Raw genomic sequence first — 8,608 nt, 5'->3', positions numbered from 1 at the left:
TGTCAGTCACGATTGGTTCTTTCCCTGAATAGCTGAATGTTGTGTCACGTTAAATGTTGCATTCGCAAGATATTGTGGGACAGCATTATCTCCTTTTTCTTTTGTAAAGGAGGGTCAAGTGTCCTTTAGCTAAAGGAGATAATAAAGTAAAACTGAAGCTCCTTTGATATTATCTAGAATACAACAGCTCTTATCTTCCACCCTCACCAATTCACATATCACCCCAGCATCAAACATCATCATCGACGGCTTCCCCATACCATTCGCTGCCCAAGTGAAAAGCCTCGGTGTCATTCTGGACGGCTCCCTCTCATTCGCGCCACACATAAAAAACATCACCCGCACCGCCTTCTTTCATCTTCGGAACATCTCCAGACTCCGCTCATCTCTGTCCCAACCCAGCACTGAAATCCTGGTCCACTCATTCGTCACATCCCGGATTGATTACTGCGATGCACTTCTGACTGGCCTTCCCATCAAGCTCCTCAATAGACTGCAAATAATCCAGAACTCTGCTGCCCGGATCATCACCCGCACCAACTCATCCGACCACATCACCCCCATTCTCACTCAGCTACACTGGCATCCTGTACGCTACCGTATTGACTACAAAAACATTCTACTCATATACAAAGCTGTCCATAACCTTGCCCCCATCTACATCTCTGACCTCCTTCAGGAGTACACCCCCTCCCTCACCCTCTGCTCTTCGTCCGTAGGACTTCTCACCGTCCCAAGCTATCGCCTCAAAACCATGGGTGCTCGAGCTTTCAGCTGCTCGGCTCCCAGACTCTGGAACTCCCTGCCACTATACATCTGACAGTCTGATTCCATAACAACATTCAAAACCCAACTCAAAACCCACCTGTTCAAACTGGCATTTTCTCTATAATCTGTACCCTGTGACCTTTTGTGTCGTTCTATAGTCCATTTCCTGTTGTTTGTCTTGTTTTACCCCGGCTGATACTTCACTTAATCCACTGTTTTAATTTGTAAGGTAAAATTGTAAATGTAAATTGTAAATCTGTAACCCTGTAAGGTGTCCTTGGGTGTTATGAAAGGCGCCCCCCAAAATAAATATATTATTATTATTATTATTATTATTATTATTATTATCTTACTATCGCAGCTAGGTACTTTCCGGGAATTTCACTAAGTTAGGAACCTTCCTAGGCACCGAGGATAGCTGTTTCTCTCCGTTACCAGACTTTATGCTAAACTAAGTTAAGCTAAATGCACATTCATGACAGTGCAGTGGTATCAATTTTCTTCTCGCTCTCTCAAGAACAGAGTCAATACGTATTTCCCAACATGTTGAACTATTCCCAAGATGGCATCCTGACAATTATAAATGAGTGCATGGACTGTATTTCTATGGCAACAGTAGCAGTTTCATTAAAAAAGGTGAGCATGCTTTCATACTGATAGCTGGTTGAACTTTCATGTGGTGATTTGAATGTTTATCAAGTGTTATATACAAGTGTGATTATAACAAACATTGTGTACATACTTGCTGCCATAGCAGTAGTTTAACGACATTAAGAAAAATGCATTCAATCCTGTGCATTGGAGAAGGTGTATTTAAAGAATAATTGAGCTGAGACATTTTCACTGTTCAGCATACTGTACCTTCTCACAGAAACTTAAAGAGCCACGCATGAGTTTTATTGCAGATGGAAAAAAAAGAATATTTCCCGAAAACCCAAAGTAATTTTTTTAATTAGGGCAAATGCCTATACTTAGAAGCCGGGACGTCAGGGAAAAGGGTGCTGTGGGACCGGGCATTAGGGTATACTAGTGGACGTGTATTATTATTTGGCTAAAGATAGAGCAGAAATGTAAATGAAAGATAAAGTTCTACTTTTCATGAAGCAGTTTTGAGGTGATGTGCCCACCACTTTGGTTGGTTTCCAGTTGCTCTACGGCCCAGACCTAAACTTGAAGAGTGACAGAATTGTCTAGAAATAGGGAAATTTGTCATCTGTACATTATAGGGCACTCAAGTGTTGTTGAGTACTTGCATGTAATGGGTGGGCAGGCTTACCGAAGTGCATGAGAGGCTACTAGGGCATTGTGAAGCATAAATGACTCCCAATTAGATTCATGAGTAGATAATGGTTCAGGATGATGCCTCCTTTGGATAGGACAACTTCATTTTTCATGATTGTGGGTGGCAATTTCACTGAAGAATAGAAGATAGGGTATTAGGCCATTGTTTTCTCAATGCCTCTTTAAAAATATTATTCTCTTGCAGGACTTTTTCAAACTTTTAATCTTTTCGGCAATGGGTTTAGGTTAAGGGTTAGGGTTAGAAGAACCAGGAACAGATTTGACATAGAATAAACTCTGATTGACAGATCAACCAGAGTATGATCTGTCAATCAATATCAGTTGTAGTAACATCTTGCTATTGTTTCTACAAAGTCATTATAAAAGTTGGAGCTGGCCAACAGCGATGTGGGCTATAGAGGCTTCTCAATACTCAAATTTCCCCTCCTCGACTCCCCTCCTCGACTCCCCTCCTCGAGACTTAGTCCCGCCCACAGGAGATGCGAGCGGAGGACCGAGGAGGGGAAGCAGCAGACGTTTAAAGAAATGAGAACTCCTCTCCTCTGAGCGGTCATATTAAAGCGACGTCCGTTCATTATTACGTGGCAACAGCTGCATCAGCTGTCGAGTGTTTTGTCATATTTTATAATCTCTGTTAGATCAGCTGAACATTGTTCCCCCACATATTTACCTTGAATTCATTGAGAGTGCGGTATAATGAGACAATAACAGGCTACAGATGCGGACACACACACACAAATATATTTATATAAATATATGCAATTTAAAGTATGAGAGCACTCTCATAATAACGTAACACAATCAGAGACTGGATATATCCCCCCCCCCCCTCTCTCTCTGGTCGCTGAAATGGGGAATTGAAATTACGGGCCAAAAGTTGTATTTGCAAGTATTAAAAGTAAGCAGAGGACACCAAACCAACTGAGACCTGTCTGTCCGCCGCATCTGCGCACACACTGTACCACACACACACCTACACACTGTACAGGACATACCTACACACTGTACCACACACACACACACACACACACACACACACACACACACACACACACACACACACACACACACACACACACACACACACACACACACACACACACACACACACACACACACACACACACACACACACACACACACACACCTACACACTGTACCATACACACCTAAGCTCCTAAAGCATAATCAGGCTACAGCCGTTGTGTATTTTAGTATGTGAAGCACTAAATGTTCTTAGAAAAATATCGACTCTTTGTTTGTATATATCTACTAAACTAAAGCAAATAAAGAGAGTAGGTCTGTTATACTGAGTGATATTTATTTTACACACTGCTCTGCTTTCTGCAGGACCTCACAGCTGTTCTCACTGTAAACATCGCGTTGCGATGAGAGCAGTTTCTAAAATAATATCCAGGGGATGCATGCAGAGCTGTCATTGGCTGAGATAAGTCCGGCCGTGTGTCACGCCTCCACCGTTCCCGGAAATGCATCCGCGGAGGAGCCGTGGAGGAACCATCAGTGTATCCTCGGTTATAGCTCCTCCAGAGAGCCTCCTCGACGCTCGATCCTCGGTCCTCGGTGTGCATTTAGAGAAATGAGACGTCCTTCAAAATGGCTCGCTGAAATTCATTTCTGGGTCACTACCGGAGGACCGAGGAGTCGAGGAGTCGAGGAGGGGAAATTTGAGTATTGAGAAGCCTCTTATGAGGTGGTAACTACAACCCTGAAGGAAAGGATTCATGTCAATATTTATTTCTTCTGAACATGGATGAGCATGATATTTTTGTAGACTTGTACATCAGTGAAAGTCTTTTTTTTAATGCTGTTTTAACCCGGAGGGGAGATTCTACTTTTGGCGCCACCTCTGCCTTTACAGGGAGGACAGAGGTCAGCTACCAAACAACATGCTGTCTTCAAGCTGAGAGAAGATCTTCTTTCTTCGGTTTCAGCACATTTAACAAAGCTAGGCATGTACGTGCGGCTTTGCTGGATACTTTCCTCACTTGTTCTCCATTGAGCCATAGTTTAACACGGGGAACATGTGTTAACTACCAAATTAGATTGGTCTGGTTTGAGACATATTTTGCAGTGCTACTTTAAAGGCAGAACAAATCTTACTCAATGAGAGAAATGGCAGCAAAAGTTCCACTTTTGTTGTAGTATTTCTAAAAGGACACAATATTCTCCACTGTCGCATTAGTATAAATTCAAACCCAGTCCAAATATTCAGTGTTAGTGAATACTAGTAGAATAATAGAAACAATGCCCCTGAGAGAAGGCCCCCCCTTATTTGCAGAGAGTTGTTTGTAGCTCTACTTCCATAAGTAGCGGACAACTAAATTAATTCCAAGGGCTATAAAAAAGTGTGAATTGTCTTTAGTATTTGGTCATAAACTGAATTCTACAGCTAGGAGGTAATTAGCCTAGGTGAGCATAACGACTGGAAGTAAAAGGAATGAACTATTGTGGCTGTGTCCATAGTGATCAAAAATCTAAACTTGCCAGAAACTCCTTTCAGTCTCTCTCCTGCTCCCTCTAACGTAAGTAGAATAAGAGTTACTTTGTACATCTTTAAAGACTCAAACAATTTTTTTAAATAAACATTTACCATGTTTTTTTAACAAGACATTTATATGACTCAAATATTGCAATCAGGGGCGGAAAAGTTCTTAGACCTTATTCACTGAGAGCTTGATGTTAAATCCTATTCTGCTTTCCCCAGTGGACAACAATTCTATTAATACAGTTTTAAACTTGGAGCATCTACCAATTGACCCAGTGGGTAGTTGCCAAAGCCTTGTATTTCGGATGTTGTCAGAAGATTGGATGGACACTATTGTTGGTTATCAGCCTCCTACTTATTTACAGCCAAACCATGATTTTTCTGAACCTTACCAAGAAGATTTGTTGCCTAAATCTAAATAAAGATATCAACACAATGCTTGAAACGGCAACCTTTTTTGACTTCTGCTAGGTGCAGTTAAGTTTCCCCCCTCTGAACCGTTCCAATCGTTTGGATGACTACTGGCAATGGCCATTCAACGGGTAAATAACATTTAAGTGATTGACAAAGCTTTGGTATAGTCAGCTTTAACAGTCGGATGTTACAGGTCTATATTTTTTTACTTAGTTACAAGTTTTGTCGGACTTGTTATCAGGTTCAATGGGTTTTTTATTGGTACTGAAAGGAAAGTCCTATATGTGGTCCCTAATGTGTTAAAAATAGTTTGCCAATTGAAGTAGAAAGGCAGATGATTGAAGAGGCCGAGGTTTAGTTCTGCCTTAACTGCTACGCACTTCTTTGTCTGTCTGTAAATGTGCTGACACTCACTTTCAGACTGTCATTGGTGCATGGTTAAGCTGAAATGCGTTTTAAATAAATGAATTAGAGCTGAAGTAAAGCAGTGGCATAAGCTCCTCTCTCTGGTGTCTGATTTTTCAGTCTGTGTGTCTCTCCCTCTGCATTTGTTTGGTGTTGAAGATGTCACGTTGGGCTTTTTTTTGGGCGGTGAAATTTCCCGACAGCTTGACTCGTGGTTCTGACTCATTAGCTTCCTGCACTGCCACAATGAGCCTCATCAATCGTAATCCCCAGCGCAATAGGGATGCTTTTTCCCTACCTGGCCATTACAGCAATCTTTCCTCATAACAGCCTAGAAAACAAATTCAGGGAGAACAATTACAGTAAAAATGTTATGAAGGGTGTCAAAAGTGTGAGTATTTTGACAGTGATTCACTCATTTATGCTATTCAGGCTAAACCAGACAGGAGAAGAGATGTTGGCTTTCTGCATTCAGGCAAATACAGTGTGGGCACTGCAGTAGATTTGAGCCGTGTGGTTTTTATAAAGATCCAACACACTAAGGCAAGAGATGCAGTGACCTGCTGATCAGTTGCCAGAGGCTTTTATTGTGAAATTGAGCAAGCATGAAATGGAACAGCTTTTACCTTATGGTTTGACTTACCTGCTCCAATGAGACTTTGAATGGCTGATATATCTAAGCTTCTAAAAGAACACCATCTCCACCTGCCATCTTATGAATGCTGACGTTGCAACAACAGAGTGGTGCAGAAACAAGATCTAAAACCGAGAAATAACTTAACATTTTACCAATTCCAATTTTCTCGTCTCAAAGTCAACGTTTATTTGTACATGTATGTGGTTTGAAGTCTGAAATAAGGTCCGTGGTTAACACACGCTTAAGCATGGGCGTAGTTTCCACTGCGGACAGGGGGGACATGTCCCCCCACTTTTCAAAATCCTGTTTGTGTCTCCCCCACTTTTCAAATGTGTTTATTATTATTTGTTTACGCAAGCGGTCATCGTCACGTGTCATGTGTCAAATGATGTGTCAAATGAATGTCCGAAGCTTCTATGTGTCATCCAAACGTTGGTTGTTAACAAGTGACTTAAAGAGAATACCAGAAGTCATCACCTCGACACAAGACCGCCTTTAGCTTAGCGATGATGACGTTTTAATAGCATTACAGTAGCTTTTTACTTCTGGCAATTGCATTTATCCTTTAAAAATCATAAAGTGGTGTCAATATGTGGTTATTATTCTGCTGAACAAAATGTGTAAGTATGATGAGTGTGTGTTTGTCACAGATCTTAATTCTGAAATATACAGAATTCCAATGGGAAAATCTCATTGCTTTTTGTCGATGCTTACTTTAGGGTCGGCCTAGAAAATGACGTTGTCACTATACCACTCTACTACCCCTTGGTAGACACACAAAGCCAGTAAATGATGGAAAATAACTGTTTGGATGACTTTGCATGGACTATGTCAGAAAGCAAAATGCATTATAGATGTGCTGGTTTAGGATCATACCTCATATGAACCTATGTTGTTTGGAGCTAAAAGTGATAATATCATAGAAAATACTGAAATTAGGTATATTAGGACCTCATACTTCTACTTGAGTCAAAGTTCCACTTCTGTTTACCGGTGAGGGAAAGAATAATAACGAGGCGTATTGGACTGCTTGTCTCCAAATCTGTATCCCCAAAGTTAATGAGATCTCACTGTTACTGCCATACTGTAAAGACAGCAGTCTTTCATGTGGCATGAGCTCCAGCTAACAAGCTCTCCTGGAGTAGCTGTGTGTGTGTGTGTGTGTGTGTGTGTGTGTGTGTGTGTGTGTGTGTGTGTGTGTGTGTGTGTGTGTGTGTGTGTGTGTGTGTGTGTGTGTGTGTGTGTGTGTGTGTGTGTGTGTGTGTGTGTGTGTGTGTGTGTGTGCGTGTGCGTGTAGTCAGGTTGGGACTCTCTGAAGGCTGTCATCGGGCCCCGCACGGATCCTACGGGAGGTAATGTGTCGTCCCTCTGCTGCCGTGGCCCTCAACCCCTCACAACAAAACACAGCAGCATCAGGGAGCTGTGCCTCACCTTGTCTTGCTACTCCACACACTCATGCGCTCACACTGATACAAAACTAGGTTATCATAGCAGTTATTTGTGCTGCAGGGCATATAAACAGAAAAACCTGTTTTCAAGGGATCTCAGGACAAACTGTATTGGAGAGAAAACACGATAAAAAAAACAGCGAGTAGCCAATAACAGAAATGAAATTACGAACCTGTAACAAATCTTTAGAGCTCCTGGCACCACAAATGTCAACACAATATTACATTTAATATTTACAAGGAAAGGTCAATGTGGCATAAAAAGACTTTTCTAAAAAGTGTGACATTTCCACATTGGACTGAGCATTGTTCCTTACAATGTACAAGAAACATCACTTGGATGAATTCCTGCCCTCACAAAGAGCATGAATATTACTCATCCCCCACAGAGCTGCCCTGCACTGGAGCATTGTGGGAGGACCGGGGTGGGCGGCGGTGCAGGGGGTGCGTTATAAGACTCTCGACATGACTTCAGCTTGTAACGTATCAACAAAACGTTTCCTCAGCATTCCTTCGTGCTAAGTGGCTTCTGTTTTAGTCCTGTCTGTCTCTGAGTGTGTGTGTGTGTGTGTGTGTGTGTGTGTGTGTGTGTGTGTGTGTGTGTGTGCGTGCGTGTGTGTGTGTGTGTGTGTGTGTGTGTGTGTGTGTGTGTGTGTGTGTGTGTGTGTGTGTGTGCGCGCGTGTGTTTCTTTTAACTGTATGCACTTCAAAACTAATCAGAAAAGCCAGTGTGGTGGAACCCAGAGACATCTTGTTTATCCTGCAAGATTTAACCGCACTTCACCTTCACACGCACACACACACACAAACGCACACACAAAGAGTGAAGGTCTTGCGCTTGTCCCAGGTGCAGAGAAATCTGTGAAGCAGCATGTGGCTTGTCCCAGTTCCTCTACAGTACCTGTGTGCCGTTGTGTGTGTGTGTGTGTGTGTGTGTGTGTGTGTGTGTGTGTGTGTGTGTGTGTGTGTGTGTGTGTGTGTGTGTGTGTGTGTGTGTGTGTGTGTGTGTGTGTGTGTGTGTGTGTGTGTGTGTGTGTGTGTGTGTGTGTGTGTGTGTGTGTGTGTGTGTGTGTGTGTGTGATTGCGTATTGCGACAAGACTGACCCATTTGAATCTTAATAGAGGCGC

The sequence above is a fragment of the Pseudochaenichthys georgianus genome, chromosome 10, assembly GCF_902827115.2.
Source record: "Pseudochaenichthys georgianus chromosome 10, fPseGeo1.2, whole genome shotgun sequence".
Taxonomy (NCBI): Eukaryota; Metazoa; Chordata; class Actinopteri; order Perciformes; family Channichthyidae; genus Pseudochaenichthys; species Pseudochaenichthys georgianus.
Note: the sequence above shows the minus strand (reverse complement) of the source record.